Source organism: Macaca fascicularis, chromosome 5 (assembly GCF_037993035.2).
Source record: "Macaca fascicularis isolate 582-1 chromosome 5, T2T-MFA8v1.1".
NCBI lineage: Eukaryota > Metazoa > Chordata > Mammalia > Primates > Cercopithecidae > Macaca > Macaca fascicularis.
The window spans coordinates 66,958,457-66,978,791 of NC_088379.1; the positions used below are offsets into that span (position 1 = coordinate 66,958,457).

The window sequence follows — 20,335 nt, forward strand, 5'->3', positions numbered from 1 at the left end:
GCTTCCCTGGTTCTCCAGCTTACAGATGCCCTAATGTGGGACTGCTCAACGTTCATAATCATGTGAGCCAATTCACATTGATATTATATCAATTATCAATAATTGATAATTAATCAATTATTTTTCTTTTTTGAGATGGAGTTTCACTCTTGTTGCCCAGGCTGGAGTGCAATGGCACAATCTTGGCTCACTGCAACCTCTGCCTCCAGAGTTCAAGCAATTCTTGTGCCTCAGCCTCCTGAGTAGCTGGGATTACAGGGGCCCGCCACCATGCTTGGCTACTTTTTTTTTTGTATTTTTAGTAGAGATGGGGTTTCACCATATTGATCAGGCTGGTCTTGAACTCCTGACCTCATGTGATCCACCCGCCTCGCCCTCCCGAAGTGCTGGGATTACAGGTGTGAGCCACCGCACCCGGCCCTATTTATATAATCTTTCTATCAGTTCTGTCTAAGAACTTTGACTAATACAGAGGCTATATTGAAATTTAATAAAATACAATCTGTCTGGACATTCAAGGCTCCTGTAGTCTATCTCCAACTTGTTTTTATAAACTTACACCCCTTGCTATCCAGCATGAGCTGGGGACTAAACATCGTACATTTAGTCCTCAATAGATAACCATTTCTCAAGCATATGCTAAGTTCCTGGAACTATTCTAGATTCCAGAAATATAAACAAGAATAAAACTTTTCTTTTGGTCTACTACAAATTCATGTTATATTGTCACATAGTTGAAATTCTGGCTACATCTTCAACCTAACATGGTTCCCTTCCATGTATTATATTCATAAATTGATCTGATGCTGAATACCTTCCTTGCTAGAATCTCTTTCTGTCTCCAAATTCTCACCACCAACAACTCTGTGAATTATCTTATTCTTTCACCTTTCCTTTTGCCATCTTTCTTTGTTACTTTTGCTACTGTATATTTATAATTCTATTTCCTACCCAGACAACTGAAAACTGGCTTGGACAATCCCACCTCCCAATGTTAGCCTTCCATTCAATTTGTATTCAGGTACTGTTCCAAAGATAATTTTTTTACCTGGTTCATTTCATTCAAGGGAATAATTCAGCTACTCTACTCTCTTTTGGTACCTAACAAAGACTTAAATCTATGTGTCTTCTCCCTAGATGATCAAAACCAGAAGTAATATCACCTTTCTCCAGAAATAATCAAAACTTTGGATTGCTGCCTTATATTTTACCTCTTTGTGTGAACGTCTCATGTCAGTTATATTGAAAGCTAGCTTAAACAAAGTTTTTGTAGATAAAGGGCCTCACTATATTGGCCTCCCAAAACACTGGGATTATAGGTGTGAAACTGCACCCAGCTCAAAGCTAGCTTTGATGTACATGTGAATCCCTCGTAACTAAAGGGATATTAAGATGTCCAGTTACTATTTAGAAATTGAATTAATAAGCCAATTTCACCCATATTAATTTAATAACATAAATTAATACTTTTAAAATATTTTTTCTATATTATTTATACTTTTAGTATTTCAGTTAGAAACTGCTTATAGTTGACTGAAAATTATCCTCATTAACTTATATCATATAGCAACAGCTAGTAATAAATTCCAAACACTCATGAAGAGACACATTTACCTTTGCACATTGACTTGGGCCTGCAAAAGGATTATAGCAGTGATTTTTAAAGATGACATATGAAAAAATATATTATAAAATTTAAGAAAAATTCTACCATTAATATTCTTCAGTTTTCTTCTTAGTAAAGAAGTTATATTTGCTGAGTTAGTTTTTATCAACTTATTAAATCACCTATCTCTGTACCCAATATTTCTTATTATCCTAAGTCTATGTAGTACCCAAGAATTCTTTCATGTTTAAGGTTATCTTTGGGGAAGAGAAAATATGTAAGGCCATCTTATACTCAGGAAGTTTTCTATGTTGATTAAATAAAAGATTATATTTAGGTGAATTATGTCTATGTATTTTCTGTGTGTGTGTACAAATGTGTGTTTGGACAAATTCCAAAAAAATATTAAATACATATGAGGTTAAGGTTGAGTGTCTACTTCACTTAAAAAATGTAATGTTTCTCGCAAGCATAATTCAATTTAAAAATTGGCTTAGACAAGGAAGAATGATAATTTGTATCAACTACAGCTAATATATTTCAAGTATTTTTAGAGTGAGTAATAATCATTCAGATTGAAGTTCTCTATGCCTCTCTAATCATACTGTATTGGAGACTTTGTATTTGCTTCATACCTTCTATCTTTACTGGTTTGAAATAACTTGAAAAGTTGACTGACGTGGAGGAAGTAGGGAATATTATGGTAGAATCACTACAATACTCTAAAACCACTCTCACCTGTCCATTTCAAAACAGACTATAAGGACTGGAAAATATGTAATCAGAGTTATTATTTAGTTGTTCCTTTACACAATAATTTATTCTTTCATTCATTAAATAGTCATTGAAAAGCTAATTTGTAGAAGACACTATGCTGGCTCCTGTAGGTACACAAAAATGTATCCACTTCAAAGAGGTTTACGGTTTAGTAGTAAGAAATTATATACCATAGAGTCTATATTTGTTTTGAATTTTAAGATATTTTAATTAGCATATTTATATAACCATCAATTAATACATATTAACAATGTCCCTTGTTTATGCTTGATATTCTAGAATGATTATTGTAACATACTTGTATTTTCAAAGGTGTTCCCATTTGGAGGATGAATTACATCAGTAATTCTTAAAGTGTAGTCCAGGGATCTCTGGGGGTATCTGAGATGTTTTCTTGAGCCAGCAAGATCAAAATTATTTTTATAATATATTACAAAATTGTTTTTCTTTTTCTCCTCTAATTTTCTTATGAGTGGAGTTTTCCAAAGGCTACATGAAGTGTGATGTTGCAGCTAAGTGAATGCAGAGGCAGATCTGAGAATCCAACTGTCTTCTGTTCAGCAAATATTAACGAGATTGCATGAACATAAAACAAAGCCACTTCTCTTAGTAATTTTTTTGTTCATTTTAGAAAATATATTTTTCATTAAAGTATGTTGTTTATGTTATCATAAACTGGGTCTATTTTATTTGTATTATTTTAAGTAAATTTATAAATAAATATATATTTTCATGCTCAGTTTTAATGTCTAACAGGGTAAATATTCACAAATATAGCCCATATAAGCATCAACTCTTTGAGGCCCTCAATAATAGTTAAGAATATAGGCGGAGCAAGATGGCCGAATAAGAACAGCTCCAGTCTCCAACTCCCAGTGCGAGCAACACAGAAGACCAGGATTTCTGCATTTTCAACTGAGGTACTGGGTTCATCTCACTAGGGAGTGCCAGACGGTGCTGGTCAGCTGCTGCAGCCCGACCAGAGAGAGCGGAAGCAGGGCGAGTCATCGCCTCACCTGGGAAGCACAAGGGGAGAGGGAATCCCTTTTCCTAGCCAGGGGAACTGAGACATACAACACCTGGAAAATCGGGTAACTTCCACCCCAATACTGCGCTTTAAGCAAACAGGCACACCAGGAGATTATATCCCACACCTGGCCAGGAGGGTCCCACGCCCATGGAGCCTCCCTCATTGCTAGCACAGCAGTCTGCGATATCGTGGCAAGGCAGCAGCGAGGCTGGGGGAGGGGCGCCCGCCATTGCTGAGGCTTAAGTAGGTAAACAAAGCCACTGGGAAGCTCGAACTGGGTGGAGCTCACAGCAGCTCAAGGAAACCTGCCTGTCTCTGTAGACTCCACCTCTGGGGACAGGGCACAGTAAACAACAAAAGCAGCAGAAACCTCTGCAGACACAAACGACTCTGTCTGACAGCTTTGAAGAGTGCAGTGGATCTCCCAACACGGAGGTTGAGATCTGAGAAGGGACAGACTGCCTGCTCAAGTGGGTCCCTGACCCCTGAGTAGCCTAACTGGGAGACAACCCTAGGGGCAGTCTGACACCCCACCTCACAGGGTGGAGTACACCCCTGAGAAGAAGCCTCCAAAGCAAGAATCAGACAGGTACACTCGCTGTTCAGCAATATTCTATCTTCTGCAGCCTCTGCTGCTGACACCCAGGCAAACAGGGTCTGGAGTGGACCTCAAGCAATCTCCAACAGACCTACAGCTGAGGGTCCTGACTGTTAGAAGGAAAACTATCAAACAGGAAGGACACCTACACCAAAACCCCATCAGTACGTCACCATCCTCATCAAAGACCAGCGGCAGATAAAACCACAAAGATGGGGAAAAAGCAGGGCAGAAAAGCTGGAAATTCAAAAAATAAGAGCGCATCTCCCCCGGCAAAGGAGTGCAGCTCATCGCCAGCAACGGATCAAAGCTGGACGGAGAATGATTTTGACAAGATGAGAGAAGAAGGCTTCAGTCCATCAAACTTCTCAGAGCTAAAGGAGGAATTATGTACCCAGCGCAAAGAAACTAAAAATTTTGAAAAAGAAGTGGAAGAATTGATGGCTAGAGTAATTAATGCAGAGAAGGTCATAAACGAAATGAAAGAGATGAAAACCATGACACGAGAAATACATGACAAATGCACAAGCTTCAGTAACCGACTCGATCAACTGGAAGAAAGAGTATCAGCGATTGAGGATCAAATGAACGAAATGAAGCGAGAAGAGAAACCAAAAGAAAAAAGAAGAAAAAGAAATGAACAAAGCCTGCAAGAAGTATAGGATTATGTAAAAAGACCAAATCTACGTCTGATTGGGGTGCCTGAAAGTGAGGGGGAAAATGGAACCAAGTTGGAAAAAACTCTTCAGGATATCATCCAGGAGAACTTCCCCAACCTAGTAGGGCAGGCCAAAATTCAAATCCAGGAAATACAGAGAACGCCACAAAGATACTCCTCGAGAAGAGCAACTCCAAGACACATAATTGCCAGATTCACCAAAGTTGAAATGAAGGAAAAAATCTTAAGAGCAGCCAGAGAGAAAGGTCGGGTTACCCCCAAAGGGAAGCCCATCAGACTAACAGCAGATCTCTTGGCAGAAACTCTCCAAGTCAGAAGAGAGTGGGGGCCAATATTCAACATTCTTAAAGAAAAGAATTTTAAACCCAGAATTTCATATCCAGCCAAACTAAGTTTCATAAGTGAAGGAGAAATAAAATCCTTTACAGATAAGCAAATGCTTAGAGATTTTGTCACCACTAGGCCTGCCTTACAAGAGACCCTGAAGGAAGCACTAAACATGGAAAGGAACACCGGTACCAGCCATTGCAAAAACATGCCAAAATGTAAAGACCATCGAGGCTAGGAAGAAACTGCATCAACTAACGAGCAAAATAACCAGTTAATATCATAATGGCAGGATCAAGTTCACACATAACAATATTAACCTTAAATGTAAATGGACTAAATGCTCCAATTAAAAGACACAGACTGGCAAACTGGATAAAGAGTCAAGACCCATCAGTCTGCTGTATTCAGGAGACCCATCTCACACGCAGAGACATACATAGGCTCAAAATAAAGGGATGGAGGAAGATTTACCAAGCAAATGGAGAACAAAAAAAAGCGGGGGTTGCAATACTAGTCTCTGATAAAACAGACTTTAAACCATCAAAGATCAAAAAAGACAAAGAAGGACATTACATAATGGTAAAAGGATCAATTCAACAGGAAGAGCTAACTATCCTAAATATATATGCACCCAATACAGGAGCACCCAGATTCATAAAGCAAGTCCTTAGAGACTTACAAAGAGACTTAGACTCCCATACAATAATAATGGGAGACTTCAACACTCCACTGTCAACATTAGACAGATCAACGAGACAGAAAGTTAACAAGGATATCCAGGAATTGAACTCATCTCTGCAGCAAGCAGACCTAATAGACATCTATAGAACTCTCCACCCCAAATCAACAGAATATACATTCTTCTCAGCACCACATCGCACTTATTCCAAAATTGACCACATAATTGGAAGTAAAGCACTCCTCAGGAAATGTACAAGAACAGAAATTATAACAAACTGTCTCTCAGACCACAGTGCAATCAAACTAGAACTCAGGACTAAGAAACTCAATCAAAACCGCTCAACTACATGGAAACTGAACAACCCGCTCCTGAATGACTACTGGGTACATAACGAAATGAAGGAAGAAATAAAGACGTTCTTTGAAACCAATGAGAACAAAGATACAACATACCAGAATCTCTGGGACACATTTAAAGCAGTGTGTAGAGGGAAATTTATAGCACTAAATGCCCACAAGAGAAACCAGGAAAGATCTAAAATTGACACTCTAACATCACAATTAAAAGATCTAGAGAAGCAAGAGCAAACGCATTCAAAAGCTAGCAGAAGGCAAGAAATAACTAAGATCAGAGCAGAACTGAAGGAGATAGACACACAAAAAAACCCTCCAAAAAAATCAAAGAATCCAGGAGTTGGTTTTTTGAAAAGATCAACAAAATTGACAGACCACCAGCAAGACTAATAAAGAAGAAAAGAGAGAATAATCAAATAGATGCAATAAAAAATGATAAAGGGGATATCACCACCGACCCCACAGAAATACAAACTACCATCATAGAATACTATAAACATCTCTACGCAAATAAACTAGAAAATCTAGAAGAAATGGATAATTTCCTGGACACTTACACTCTTCCAAGACTAAACCAGGAAGAAGTTGAATCCCTGAACAGACCAATAGCAGGCTCTGAAATTGAGGCAATAATTAATAGCCTACCAACCAAAAAAAGTCCAGGACCAGATGGATTCACAGCTGAATTCTACCAGAGGTACAAGGAGGAACTGGTACCATTCCTTCTTAAACTATTCCAATCAATAGAAAAAGAGGGAATCCTCCCTAACTCATTTTATGAGGCCAACATCATCCTGATACCAAAGCCTGGCAGAGACACAACAAAAAAAGAGAATTTTAGACCAGTATCCCTGATGAACATCAATGCAAAAATCCTCAATAAAATACTGGCAAACCAGATTCAGCAGCACATCAAAAAGCTTATCCACCATGATCAAGTGGGCTTCATCCCTGGGATGCAAGGCTGGTTCAACATTCAGAAATCAATAAACATAATCCAGCATATAAACAGAACCAAAGACAAGAACCACATGATTATCTCAATTGATGTAGAAAAGGCTTTTGACAAAATTCAACAGCCCTTCATGCTAAAAACGCTCAATAAATTCGGTATTGATGGAACGTACCTCAAAATAACAAGAGCTATTTATGACAAACCCACAGCCAATACCATACGGAATGGGCAAACACTGGAAAAATTCCCTTTGAAAACTGGCACCAGACAGGGATGCCCTCTCTCACCACTCCTATTCAACATAGTGTTGGAAGTTCTGGCTAGGGCAATCAGGCAAGAGAAAGAAATCAAGGGTATTCAGTTAGGAAAAGAAGAAGTCAAATTGTCCCTGTTTGCAGATGACATGATTGTATATTTAGAAAATCCCATTGTCTCAGCCCAAAATCTCCTTAAGCTGATAAGCAACTTCAGCAAAGTCTCAGGATACAAAATTAATGTGCTAAAACACAAGCATTCTTATACACCAGTAACAGACAAACAGAGAGCCAAATCAGGAATGAACTTCCATTCACAATTGCTTCAAAGAGAATAAAATACCTAGGAATCCAACTGACAAGGGATGTAAAGGACCTCTTCAAGGAGAACTACAAACCACTGCTCAGTGAAATAAAAGAGGACACAAACAAATGGAAGAACATACCATGCTCATGGATAGGAAGAATCAATATCGTGAAAATGGCCATACTGTCCAAGGTTATTTATAGATTCCATGCCATCCCCATCAAGCTACCAATGAGTTTCTTCACAGAATTGGAAAAAACTGCTTTAAAGTTCATATGGAACCAAAAAAGAGCCCGCATCTCCAAGACAATCCTAAGTCAAAAGAACAAAGCTGGAGGCATCACGCTACCTGACTTCAAACTATACTACAAGGCTACAGTAACCAAAACAGCATGGTACTGGTACCAAAACAGAGATATAGACCAATGGAACAGAACAGAGTCCTCAGGAATAATACCACACATCTACAGCCATCTGATCTTTGACAAACCTGAGAGAAACAAGAAATGGGGAAAGGATTCCCTATTTAATAAATGGTGCTGGGAAAATTGGCTAGCCATAAGTAGAAAGCTGAAACTGGATCCTTTCCTTACTCCTTATACGAAAATTAATTCAAGATGGATTAGAGACTTAAATGTTAGACCTAATACCATAAAAACCCTAGAGGACAACCTAGGTAGTACCATTCAGGACATAGGCATGGGCAAAGACTTCATGTCTAAAACACCAAAAGCAACGGCAGCAAAAGCCAAAGTTGACAAATAGGATCTCATTAAACTAAAGAGCTTCTGCACAGCAAAAGAAACTACCATTAGAGTGAACAGGCCACCTACAGAACGGGAGAAACTTTTTTGCAATCTACTCATCTGACAAAGGGCTGATATCCAGAACCTACAAAGAACTCAAAGAAATTTACAAGAAAAAAACAAACAGCCCCATCAAAAAGTGGGCAAAGGATATGAACAGACATTTCTCAAAAGAAGACATTCATACAGCCAACAGACACATGAAAACATGCTCATCATCACTGGCCATCAGAGAAATGCAAATCAAAACCACAATGAGATACCATCTCACACCAGTTAGGATGGCGATCATTAAAAAGTCAGGAAACAACAGGTGCTGGAGAGGATGTGGAGAAATAGGAACACTTTTACACTGTTGGTGGGATTGTCAACTAGTTCAACCATTATGGAAAACAGTATGGCGATTCCTCAAGGATCTAGAACTAGATGTACCATATGAGCCAGCCATCCCATTACTGGGTATATACCCAAAGGATTATAAATCATGCTGCTATAAAGACACATGCACACGTATGTTTATTGCAGCACTATTCACAATAGCAAAGACTTGGAATCAACCCAAATGTCCATCAGTGACAGACTGGATTAAGAAAATGTGGCACATATACACCATGGAATACTATGCAGCCATCAAAAAGGATGAGTTTGTGTCCTTTGTAGGGACATGGATGCAGCTGGAAATCATCATTCTTAGCAAACTATCACAAGAACAGAAAACCAAACACCGCATGTTCTCACTCATAGTTGGGAACTGAACAATGAGATCACTTGGACTCGGGAAGGGTAACATCACACACCGGGGCCTATCATGGGGAGGGAGGAGGAGGGAGGGGGGAGGCATTGCATTGGAAGTTATACCTGATGTAAATGACGAGTTGATGGGTGCTGACGAGTTGATGGGTGCAGCACAGCAACATGGCACAAGTATACATATGTAACAAACCTGCACATTATAGGCACATGTACCCTAGAACTTAAAGTATAATAATAATAAAATTAAAAAAATTAAATTAAATTAAAAAAAAAAAAGAAAAGAATATAAACGCCTCCTGAGACTGAAAAGTTACGTTACTGGAAAGTTCCATTTTTCCTCGTATCATTTCAATTACCAGTTTGGGTTTACTTCAGTTTCTCTCTTTGGGGTCATAGAGTTTTTTTTCCCCATACATGAAGAGACTTTGTCTGAATTCATACGTCCAAGAAATACTATGTGTCCAGTATTGTGCTGAGAGCTAAGAATACTGGAAGTAAATTAAATGGATTTTGTTATGTTATATAAAAAATAATTTTAACCAAGTAATCACTAAAAATGTAAAATTTAACCATGGCAAGCTAGGAAGAAAAGCTAGATGGTTTATGTCTGTCTATAATATTTTGATTTGGCCTTAGGAGTAAGGACAGGAATCATTCCCCATGGGAAATTACATTTGAAAAAAAAATAAGAGGTATATACAAGTGCTCATGTGATGATGAGTGGAAAGAGCATTATAGACAGAGGACATAGATATGGACAGCCTCTGTGGAAGGAGGGAGCATGGAGGATATGAAGGGCATGATAAGTGAATCAAGCTCAAACTGGTTTTGATATTCATTGTTTTTAGATTTCTAGATTTTCTCTTTTTTGCCCATTCACTGTGGCCAATCATACCAGAGATCAGATGTGCACTTTCTCCATCAAATCAATTTTTTTTTCTTTATTCACTATTCCACAAAAATGAACATCTAGAATGTATAGTCATGCACTGCAAAATGACGTGGTCAACAACAGGCCTTATATATGACAGAGGACCCATACAATTTTACAGCATTTTTACTGTACATTTTCTGTTTATATGTTTAGATGCAAAAATACTTACCATTGTAGTACAATTGCCTACAGTATTCAGTATAGTTACATGCTGTACAGGTTTGTAATTTTAAAGCAATAGGCTGTACCATATAGCTGAGGTGTGTAGTAGTTTATACCATCTAGGTTTCTTCAAGTACATTCTGCAATGTTTGTGGTGCCCCAAGGAGTTAAAAGAAAATTGAAAAATGAGCTTAGCTGGGAAAAACAGAAACAGGTAGAGATGAATGAACGTTCTGAGAAATGGGGTGAACTATAGGCGGCTCACTAGCATTTAAGCATTCTGTTATAGGCACTCAGCTCCCAGCATCCTGCACCCAAGCATCCTGTTTGTAGCATTCAGCTCAAGCAACACAGCCTTAAAGAACTCCTCATCCAGTCCCTGTCTCTTTGCATACAACAGCCAGCCTTCCTTCTGCTGTCTTGCCAGCTGCATCCTTGCAATATATCTCCCCTTTCTTTAATAAATTTGCCTGTCTAAACTCATTTCTGTCTTGGTGAATTCTTTACAATGTGTGCCAGCCTCAAAGAGTCAATAACATAATGTTCACATGACAAAATCACCTAAGGATGCACTTCTCATAATGTATCTCTGTTGTTAAGCAAGGCATGACTATATTATCTTATTTGAGGATCCTTTGTTTTATCTTATTGTTATTTTTTATATAGATTTATGACAGCATCAGCACATCTCTGTCAGGTGTCTTTGAAGTGTTGTGTGACAGTGACCCAGGACAGGCCAACTGATTCAAGTCTCTGGGAAGAGATTTGAATTAATCCATGGGTAATTTTTGTTTACACTAAAGTTGGAGAAAACTAAGAAAGAACTTGTGGAGAAATATTTGAATCTTGGTCTTCTGGATTAGGGAGTCCTGAATAAAGTTACTACTCACATTTAAGACTTTGAGATAAAGTTGCCTTTGGAAGCTTCCAGAATTCTATTGTTTTTAGGACTTAGTGAAATTTCAAGGGTTTAGTTGTGGTGTACAGTATGTGAAGGCGACAGTTGCCCTACTAGTGATCTAAGATTGATTGAATTTATAATTGAAAAGTTGATTATCATTGACATTCTGAGGATTCTGGGATTACAACTTGCCCTGGTTTTTGTTTTTAGAGAGATTTTAGCCCCTCCTGCTTAACGTCATCATCAGAGATTCTTTTATTTTATTTTTTTTCTTTTTGGCCAAATGTGTAATAACCTGTTTTTCCACTTTTCCATCTGAGGGGATATTTAATTCTGTTACCAGCTAGAGTAATTGCTCTGATGCAACAGTTCATCTGTGGCTGGGGATACTTGAAGCACTTCATTCATTTGTGTTAGCGAATTTTAACTGCTTGCTGACAGTTGGCAGAATATAGAAATCTTGTTTACTGGGACATACTTTGTTTAACATTTACCTTATCACCAGTCTTTTATATTTAACTTTTAATATTTGAATCAAATATTTCTATATCTATTTGCCCCACTTTGAGTCTTACTATAATTCAGCAAGAATACATTAAATTAAATGACATGGGATTGGAATGTAAGGCAATTCATATATTTATTGATTTGAAAGTATGAAATGATAGGGCTTTTAAGTTGAAATACATCATGAGTGATGTAAGTCTACTGAAAATTAGACTCCTTAAAATTAACTTATGTGTTTACTTATTAGCACTGATTTATGTCTTAGTTCTTGCTGTGATCAGTACTTGAAAGATATATCACTTGGCTTTCAATATTTCATAATTAGGACTCTAGTTATTCAGGAATTTATCACTCTGCACTCTCGTTCTGAGTAGCATTTGTGATATTTTAGATGATGTTTTCCATTTGAAATGGTATAAGTTCTAATATCATAAAAGTTAAAGAGTCAAGATAATTAGTGATCTAATTAAGAAAGTTTCTGACTTCACATTTTCTTCATTTGGTCAGAGTTACTTTCCATCTTAAAATCACACAGATATTATACCAGATGTATAAAATGGCTAATGAGAACACATATAATTTAATAATATTCATCTCATAAATATCAGTTAAAGCTAGGTAAAGAGTGATGTTTCTCTTCAATCTTCTAGCCTTTTATATAGGTGTGCTGGCTTAAAAGAAACAATTACCATATTGAAGATTGTGTCTGCCAATTTTTTTCTAGCTGTAAATTGATGGAAGTAAGAGCATTTTCAGAAAAAAAAAAAGAAAAAAGAAAAACGATTGTTAGCAGCATTTTCCTTTTCAGTAAGTGAAGCAAAGCATTATTTTAAGGGAAAGATGAAAGTAGTTGCAAAGGCCATTTAGACTTGAACTCCTATGCATGAAGGCCATCCACCCCAAGCCTATCAATCACATATGACTACCAGCCAATCTTTGCAGGCTATAATTTCTCTAGCAGAAGGTAAGGCAGTGCAGCCATCCCCAGCTTTGATGAAACTTTTATGAAGGAAAATTTATACTAGTTGTACCTGATGCTCAGTTAGGAGCTGATTAAATGATTTATATTTTGCCTGATCAGAAACCCAGGCAGATTAAAAATTGTGGCAATCCCCTTTCAGAGAGCACATCTTGTCTTCAGGTCACTGCTAAGAGAAATTGTCAGTGTGGTTCAAGGACAGCTCAGCAATTCTTACTTTCTCAAGGCAAGTCATTACTTAAGTGGTTGGATGTATATTTTTAAGAGCAATGCCTTTGAAAGCTGACTTTCCTCTGTAATTACAGGCCTGCCAAATAAGATGTTAATTTAGAGTTGTTTGGGGTTTCAAAAGGCAGGACATAAATTAAATTTACTTAAATATCCTCCAGAAGTCTTATCTTTCAATTTCAAGACACATATAACTTAAAATAAGAATTTTAAACATGCCAGTAACTGGCTCAGAAACTAGAGAGGGACTGAAACATATCAGCAGAGCAAATCTGGCCAAGTGAAGGCAGAACTGGGGAAGTCTAGCCAGGCAGTAAGAATCTGCTACATGTTATGAGCTAGGAAGGCAGTGATTGAGTTTAGGCCGATAATCCTGGACAGCTCCTTCACATATTACCCCTTTCTTATGCTGATACGTTTCTTTATTTATCAACATTGTTTCAGTAAAACATTTAAATGAGTATCAACAGCAATGAATATTTTTTGAGTATTTACCTTATACAAAAGGTAGTTAGGTTTGGAGATGTAAGGAAACAAGTATTAATAGTAATAGGCCTCAGATTTGCTACTCAGCAGTGCCAGAAGAATCCCCATTAAAAGGGGCTGAACAAAAAAGTAGTCCCCATGTATTTAATTCCTCATTCATGGTGTTGCCATTGTTCTTTGCATGTATTTTTAATTTTGCCATCAGCTGTCTGCCTTATTATTATCATTTATACACCTCTACCAGACTGCTTTTTCTTACTCATTTCTGTTTCAGTGTGTACAATAGTGTCCAGAATGAAGCAGATCCTCCATAAACATTTGTTATGTGATTGGAGGAACAAATAAATAAGTCATCAAAGGTCCTGCTAATCAGAGGTCATATAATATATTTCCTGGGGAACAGAAATCCAGGCAGATAAAATATAAGGACACTGTGTACTGGTGTCCTTCTAAGAGGCACGATCAACATATTTAGGCATAAAATTGAAATGATGTAAATGTTATGCGAGAGTCCTAGAGGATGCCATCTTGAACTGACAGATGGATGTGTTCAAGAGGCTTTAAAAAGTGACTTTTTAAAAGTATGTTTAAAAACTCTTCAGAATTTTTACATTTTTCACACCAACTTTTTATTTGTAAATTCATATTCCATTAAAAAGTGTCATGAGACATATGATCTTAATAAATATGCTTTCTCTTTTTCAGAAAAATAGTATGTCATAGAGGTATAACAAAGGAATATTTGGGAAACGGGATATGTAGTTATGTTGTTCTAACATACCAACCTTTATTTTGCACTGAAAACATATATACCAAAAGCATTATAGTGTTCAGGTGCATGGTAGAAATAAATTGACTCTGAGTTCCAACATTTTACATATTAACAAATGTATTGATAATCAATTAAGTGATAAATCCTTTCCTCTTCACCCTCCTCACTCTATCCCTAATTTATTATTAGAAGCCAATAACTAAATTTAAAGCAATGTACATAGTACATACCTTTTGTCATTTAAATAATAAATATGGTCTCAGGGTCATGTTTGGACTGTGCATTAGAGAATGATTTAAATTATAATATTCATACATCAATTTTCAAAGAGCTGTTAAAGGTAGCATTTAAACACTTTCCAAATGACTTTTAAAATTTATAAGTCATTTTTTGTTTCTGTTCTTTAGAAGTTATTTAGCCAATTCCTACCACTTATAACAGTTTATAACACGGGTACTCTAGGGACAATTTTTGCACATTAAACATTTCTCCTTCAATGTTGTAAAAATCAAAGTCTGAGTAAGTTGAGAAAGAATATGGTTAAATAAATCAGCTTTGACCGAATTTATGGAGCTTGTGTTTAACAACTTCTACGCTCTTTCACGTGATAAATGTTTATAGCCAAACTTCCAGTCAGCTCTGTCAGGACTATTACTTGGCATTATGTCTGGGTTTGTCTGTTTTGTTGCTCTTGATTCCTTAGTTTAATTTTAGTTCAATTTGTTGTGCATATACACCACTGTAATGAAAACTGACATAATGAGTTGATTCAAAATTAAATGATTCGAGAACTGAATATAACCATGTAGGAAAATAAACATCCAAATGATGCAGCAGAGAAAAGATAAATTGCTTATGACTTAATTTATTTTGAAAGCTAAAAAAATTGTGCAGTGTTTTGGGGAGAAGTGATTATCTCTTCTATATTTGCAGACAGTTTAAAAAAACTATAGCTATCGCATCTTATTAATCTTATTCTTCCCACCTCTCATCCTTTTTATGTCCTCCTAGCTCTCTTTATCTTTTATTACTTCTCCCATGAAAAACATTAAGGCTGTGTAATGTGAAATGCTAAACTGAACATGAAGTAAAGTTGCAATTAAGTATGATCACCTATATAACATTTAAGTTTGCAAATTAGCCATCACATGAGTCCATGACAAATGACAATGGCAGAGACTTCTAATTAAATAAGCTTTTGTTTAGGCATTTTATGACATAAATGGTCTAGTGACTAGAATGGTAGAAGAGGGTATCTAAGGGCATGCACGGAGTATGTATAAGAGTGTGTGGGGAATCATCTGACACTGACTCCCTGAGGTATTCCCAGGGTAATGAGTCTGCTGGCATGCTTGAGGCAGGATAATGTAGGGCCCAAGGGAAAACTTCCCCTTTGCCCTCTAAAGATTTGCTGAAAATCACTAACAAGAGACAGATTAATAAAAGAAAAGGTATACATATTCATTATTAAGTGTATATGGGGGCCTTCAGAATGAAGAACCAAAGACATAGGGGACATTGTCTATTTTTATGCTTAGGTTTGACACTGACCCAATAATCTTGTAGTTTTTTTGTTTGTTTTGTTACTTTGTTTGTTTTGTTTTGTTTCTGTTTTTTGGATGACCTTAGAAATGAAACTTTATGGTCTTAAAACTTGAAGCTTACATTTATTTCATCTGAGTTCCTTCCTTAGGAAATGGCCTTCAGGCCTCTCAAAAAAATTATTGTGTGACTGGGCCGGGAGCGGTGGCTCAAGCCTGTAATCCCAGCACTTCGGGAGGCTGAGACGGGCGGATCACGAGGTCAGCAGATCGAGACCATCCTGACTAACACGGTGAAACCCCGTCTCTACTAAAAAATACAAAAAACTAGCCGAGCGAGATGGCGGGCGCCTGTAGTCCCAGCTACTCGGGAGGCTGAGGCAGGAGAATGGCGTAAACCCAGGAGGCAGAGCTTGTAGTAAGCTGAGATCCGGCCACTGCACTGCAGCAGCCTGGGCGACAGAGCGAGACTCCATCTCAAAAAAAATAAATAAATAAAATAAAAAATAAAAATAAAAAATTATTGTGTAACTGAAACTCACCAGATCACCATATCCAATGAGATGCCAGACCTCTCATTCATCATGATTGCTTCCTTGCCCCTCCCTAGTTCCTGTTTTCTTACACATTGTTACATTTCTTCCCTGCTATGTAAACCCCTGGTTTTAGTTGTTCAGGAAGATGGATTTGAAACTGAGCTCCCTATTGCCACTTGAAGCACCTGATTAAAGCCTTCTTCCCTGGCAATACTTGTAATCCTAGTCATTGGCTTTCTGTGTGGTGAGCAGGAAGGACTAGACCAAAGTTCCTGGTGTATTGGTAACAGGTTTAACAAACTACAAACAGCTGTATAGAAATATGATTGGACAGAAAGCATATGACCTAATGCTATAGACTGAGTGGGGAAACCCAGCAAGATTTGTCTGTCTAGATTCTTCTTGGCCTCTGGGAGCATGCATTCCTTCCTTCTGGGTATTGGCAGGACCTTTTCTGGAATGGGAGTCTTAGGACTTACAGTAAAACAAGATAGGTCAGATAATGTCTTTATGGCCAGCTTTTACACAGAAAATCAGAGGGTAAGTTAAGGTAATATTTTTAAGTTTTATGGCTGGCTTTGGGGAAAAAGTGGTTCTGGTTTTTATGACTCACCCTGGGGAAGATTCTAATTTCTATGGCTAGCCTCAGGGGAGAATTGGTCTGAGAGACAGGAGGGCAGGAGAAGGTAAGAGAAAAACTTTTGCTTTCTGAGGCAGTTTCTGAGGCCTCCATTTTGGGTTACCTTTTTTAGTCCCAATAATAGACACTGCTAATATCTTTTCTCTTCCTTCAGCTAGGAAAAGGGAAAAAAGAGGCAGGCAGGTAGGAGGGAAGGAAGGAAAAAACCAGGGAAGGAGAGCAAAAAGAAAGATAGATTTAGGTCCACCTCTGATATGGTTTGGCTTTGTGTCCCCCCTCCCCCAGATCTCATCTCCAATTGTCATCTTCATGTGTTGACCGAGGGACCTCGTGGGAGGTGAGTGGATCATGGAGATGGTTTCCCCCATGCTCTTCTTGTGATAGTGAGGGAGTTCTCACGAGATCTGGTTGTTTGATAAGTGTCTGGAGAGCGCATTCTCCCTATGCTCTGTCTCCTGCTGCCTTGTGAAGAAGGTGGCTGCTTCCCCTTCTCCTTCCACCATGATTGTAAGTTTCCTGAGGCTTCCCCAGCCATGTGGAACTGTAAGTCAATTAAACCTCTTTTGTTTAATTCTGTCATACTCAGTCTCAGGTATGCCTTTACAGCAGGATGAAAATGGACTAATACAATCTCTAAGGCAGAGCTTTTTCCTGCAAATCTATAAAATGCACAAAAAAGATTTATATTCATTCGTTCATACAATGAAACTTAATGAATAACTACTATATATTATGGACTGTTTAGGAACTTTAATATGTAGCATTATATAAAGTATGACATAGTCCAGGAGTCAGCAAACTTTTCTGTTAAGGATCAAATAGTAAATATTTTTGGCTTTGCAGAACATGTAGTTTCTCTCTCAATTGTGTCTTTGTAATGCAAAAGCAGCAAAAAATAATAGTAAACTAAAGAACATGGCTGTGTTCAAATAAAACTTTATTTACCAAAGCAAGCACAACAGGATTTGTCCTGCAGCCCATAGTTTGTCCATCAGGTTTATTCTAGTTGATAGTGATTTGAAATATTGTCAGAGACCTGGGTAAAAGTCACTACATTTCTTACATTCAAATTATTATCTCAACTGCAGGTTATAGGTTTTGTTTTGTTGGGGGAGATATATTAGGTTTTAATTATGTGATGTATATTGAATTTTATTAAAAAGGAGTCCTCACAAAATAACAAAATTTTGCCTTGGCTAAGTCAATCATGTGTTATGTGAATCCTGTGGATTATTTGTCCACAAGAAACAATACCAACTAGGAGGCAAGTGTGTACTTAGTACAGAGCTCTATAAAATTGGATTTGATGCATATGTCACAGCCCACAGGGATATGGGTGACTCTGCAGTCCCTTAACTTTATATCTAAGTATTGAGATCGTTAATTTTTCACTGATGAAAGTGAAAGCGCAAAGCTCACATTTAACCACAACTAAGCAAACTCAGCTCTGTGACCTCCAGTATAGGTGGGTCACTAGTACAGGTGGATCACTAGTATAGGTGGATTAGTATTCTATAATCTTACCAATCAGAAAATTGTATTCCTTCTGGAAAAGAACAAGCAAGATTAGTAAAAGAGAGGCTTGTGTTTGGTGTGGGAGTGATAGCAGGAGTTTTCTCTTTTATAAGGCCTATAATTTGATTTTCTATTATAAAAACAAAACTTAGATTCTGCAAATTGACTTCCAGATATATTTACCAGGATTCAGTGGGAGCCCATCCAAGTTAACATGAATGTAAAATGTTGATGCCTAGGATACAAAAAGAAAAGAGCTTATGAGAAACTACCTAGTGCATAGCAGTATTGTATTGTGAATTTGAATGCCTTTTTTTTTTTTTACAGAAGACAAACAGAAATTATCAAATGATTTCATATAGAAAAAGTATGACTTCAAAAGTGATAGAATAAATTTGCCTTTGCAAAACAGCAGTTGTGTTGCTCAGATTTGATTGTGAGACACAGTCCGAGATCTCTAAGTTCATATCACTGTCTAGTTATTTTAATAATAACCAAAAGAAAAGGAGCAGCATTGATTGCTGAACTAATTGGATGTTTCTTGAAACTTGGCTGTGCCAAGCCTGGCTCCTCTCAGAGACAGAGAGACCAAACACCAGCATAAGAGCTTTACTATTCCCTTTGGGTTGTTATAAGCAGAATCAATATGTACTAATGACTGCAGCAATAAATTTGGTCATACTTCACAGGGTAACATTCTGCACTTACCCAGTTGTTGGTTTGACATAGAGTAATAGAGTTTACCCTTTTAAGTTGTAAATTACGATGAAAATGCTGAGCCTAACACAAAATGCATTTGGGGATGGTTTTAAGCATAGGAAATATTGGTAATACTTCCACTAAGCATACTATTAAAATAAATAAATAGTATTTATTGCTTGGTTCCCAGCTGCAACTGGATGGAAAGCAGTGGGAAAGGAGAAATAAGACATACATATTTATCAAATGCACAAGGCTCATGTTTACTTAATCCATTTCCAAAGAGTTGCTTACACCAGAGAACAGAAAAGAGGGTTTTGCTTTTATTCTGAGGTTCATTTCAGTGAAGCTGATACAGAAAATAGTACTGTTAGTTACAATTGCAGTAATTCAAAAATTAATTGTCATAAAATGTTCCTCATGACTTTTTGCTAATCATTAATTGGCTACCACTTTGTTATGCTTTTTTGGCTTAAGTTTCATCAAGACATCTATATAATGTTTTGATCTCTAAGGTAAAGTGGAGAATTAGTGTCTCAGAATAAACCAACATGCCCATACATATGCAAACACACACACACATTAGATTTATATATATATGTGTATGTAAACACACATATTCAAATGGTATATTTCATGTAAGTGTACACATCTTCAGGGGCACCATGAAATAAAGTGTTTTTATGTTATATTTTATTATAATGAAAATTACATCTCACACACTATTTTCAGGATTAACTTTGTGATTACAATTGGTAAAAAGATGTATTGATTTGTATGGATTTGATTATGGGATCATATGTGTGTGTTGGGGGGGAATATATAAATCACTCTGTTACCTTTTCATTGTCATAAAAAGACTTTGCATTATTTTACGTGCCTTAAATGCATACATAATATGGGTAGTAAAAAGAATTTGTTTAGAAAATAGCAAAAATAATGTAGTCAATTTAGGAGTAAAATTGAACTTCAGTGTTCTCCATCTCATCTTCCTCCTAGGTAATTTTCATTGCACTTAACTGTTTCTGTCACAAATATATAACATTTCTCCCTTTGTTATATGATAGACATATGTCTTAAAACAATATTATGAACTTCTAGAGGGCTTGGAAAGAGTTGTATTCTTTTATAAATTTCTCAAATATCTGACACAATGCTAGGCATATAAAAATATTTCATAAATACTTTTGAAATTCAAAATTACAAAACATGAGGAAATTGCTTGGGTCTGGCCTTACATGTCAGTACAAGAATTGAAGAGATGACAAAGGTCAATTAAAATGAAGAAGAAATGTACATTTTTTT

The 20,335-nt window shown here is 37.0% G+C and overlaps 1 long non-coding RNA gene across 1 annotated transcript in view; it reads left to right on the plus strand.

Moving 5' to 3' along the window:
• Positions 1-17,245: 17,245 nt before the first annotated feature.
• Positions 17,246-20,335, plus strand: part of LOC123573509 (uncharacterized) — a 334,837-nt gene continuing 331,747 nt past the window's right edge. Inside the window, exon 1 of the long non-coding RNA XR_006698067.2 lies at positions 17,246-17,359. This is a non-coding gene — a long non-coding RNA (uncharacterized lncRNA). The remainder of the gene's footprint in view (positions 17,360-20,335) is intronic.